Source organism: Triticum aestivum, chromosome 6A, assembly GCF_018294505.1.
Source record: "Triticum aestivum cultivar Chinese Spring chromosome 6A, IWGSC CS RefSeq v2.1, whole genome shotgun sequence".
In the NCBI taxonomy this organism is placed as follows: domain Eukaryota; kingdom Viridiplantae; phylum Streptophyta; class Magnoliopsida; order Poales; family Poaceae; genus Triticum; species Triticum aestivum.
In genome coordinates, this window is record NC_057809.1 from 611,421,037 (window position 1) to 611,423,734 (window position 2,698).

The window sequence follows — 2,698 nt, forward strand, 5'->3', positions numbered from 1 at the left end:
ACTCTTGGTGAAGCCTATCCCCCTAACTGCACTGTAGGGTACGACACCAGTGACTTCAGAGTCTTCAGAATGGATTATTGACAGCGGGTGTACAAATCACATGACTGGCAAAAGAAGTCTCTTTTTGGACTCAACCTTACGTCCATCTGACAAGAGCCACATCACATTCGCTGACACTGGTAAAAGTAAGGTACTGGGTCTAGGTAGAGTTGCAATCTCAAAGGATCAACACATGGATAAAGTCATGTTTGTTGAATCCCTTGGCTTCAACTTAATGTCTGTCTCAATGCTTTGCGATTTAAACATGATTGTAATCTTTGGAAAATATCGTTGTCTGGTACTAATGGAATCTGACAAGTCTCTAGTGTTTGAAGGGTATCGAAAAGATGATTTGTACGTGGTAGATTTCTCAGCAGGGCCACAGCTTGCAGTTTGTCTTCTCGCAAAGGCTTCAGAATGCTGGCTTTGGCATCGAAGACTTGGGCATGCTGGCATGAGGAACCTCCACACCCTTGCGAAGAAGAAGCATGTCATAGGCATCGAGGGCGTCAAGTTCAAGAAAGATCACTTATGCGGTGCCTGTGAAGCTGGGAAGATGACAAGGGCAAAACATCCTTCGAAGACAATCATGACCACTACTCAACCCTTCGAACTGCTTCACATGGATCTCTTCGGTCCTACCCACTACTCAACTTTCTCCACTACTGCTTGCCTCTATGGCTTCGTCATTGTTGATGATTACTCTAGATATACTTGGGTGCACATAATCCTTTACAAGACTGAAGTGCAGGATGTCTTCAGACGCTTCGCAAATCGGGCAATGAACAATTATGGCGCCAAGATAAAGCACATCAGAAGTGACAATGGCACAGAATTCAAGAACACCGGCCTTGACACATATCTTGATACATTGGGCATCACTCATGAATTCTCAGCTCCATACACGCCACAACAGAATGGCATCGTCGAACGCAAGAACAGAACACTCATTGAGATGGCCAGAACAATGTTAGATGAGTACAAGACACCAAGAAAATTCTGGACTGAAGCCATTGACACTGCATGCCATACTATCAACCGTGTATATCTTCACAAGCTGCTGAACAAGACATCTTATGAACTTCTGACTGGCAAGAAGCCAAATGTAAGTTACTTCAGAGTATTTGGATCAAGATGCTGGATCAAGGACCCTCACCACACCTCAAAATTTGCTCCAAAAGCACATGAGGGCTTCATGCTTGGATATGGAAAGGATTCGCACTCCTACAGAGTCTTCAATCTCTTTCACTACAAAGTGGTTGAAACAGTGGATGTGCGGTTTGATGAGACCAATGGGTCACAAAGAGAGCAACTACCAGATGTACTAGATGAAGTTCCAGCCAGTGAATCAATCAAGCTAATGGGAACTGGAGAAATTATACCTTCTGAAGCTCGTCCTGAAGAAGAACTTATCATCTCAGCACCTGATCCACATGAAGACAATGCTCAGCCTAAAGACATTCCTCCCCATGATAACGTAGATCAGCAAGAGCAAAGTCTTCGACCCCTACATCCTCGTGTTGCCAATGAAGTGCAAATTGACAGAATAATTGATAGCATCAATGCACCTGGTCCACTGACTCGTTCAAGGCAACTCAACTGGCAAACTTTTGCGGACACTTCGCATTTGTTTCAATCACAGAACCCAAGAAAATTGATGAAGCCTTTATGGAACCTGAATGGATTCAAGCTATGCAAGAAGAGCTTCAACAATTTGAGCTGAACAATGTATGGGAGTTAGTTAAGCGTCCTGATCCACGGAAGCATAACATAATAGGCACCAAATGGATATACCGCAACAAGCAAGATGAGCATGGCCAAGTCGTCAGAAACAAGGCTCGTCTCGTTGCTCAAGGATATACTCAAGTGGAAGGCATTGACTTCGATGAAACATTTGCTCCTGTGGCCAGACTTGAAGCCATCCGTATACTGCTGGCCTATGCAAATCATCACAACATAATCCTGTATCAAATGGATGTAAAAAGTGCCTTCCTCAATGGCAAAATTGAAGAAGAAGTGTATGTTGCACAACCACCTGGGTTTGAAGATCCAAAACATCCTGACATGGTGTACAAGCTCAAAAAGGCACTATATGGCCTCAAACAAGCCCCTCGGGCCTGGTATGATACACTCAAATACTTCCTGAAGAGCAAAGGCTTCATACCTGGTTCCCTGGATCCCACTCTCTTCACAAAGACATATGATGGTGAACTGTTTGTGTGCCAAATATACGTGGATGACATTATCTTCGGCTGCACCAATCAGAAGTACAGTGAGGAGTTCGGATATATGATGCAAGAGCAATATCAGATGTCTATGATGGGGGAGCTGAAATTCTTCCTCGGTCTTCAGATAAGGCAACAACGCAATGGCATCTTCATATCTCAAGAGAAATATCTCAAAGACTGCCTGAAGAAGTTCGGTATGCAAGACTGCAAAGGCTTCACAACACCAATGCCAGCCAAACATCATCTGGGTCCTGACGACAATGGTAAAGAGTTCGATCAAAAGGTATACCGCTCCATGATTGGTTCTTTGCTTTATTTATGTGCATCTAGGCCAGATATTATGCTTAGTGTTTGCATGTGTGCTCGGTTTCAAGCGGCACCAAAGGAGTCGCATCACTTAGCAGTGAAGCGAATTCTTCGATATTTGGCTC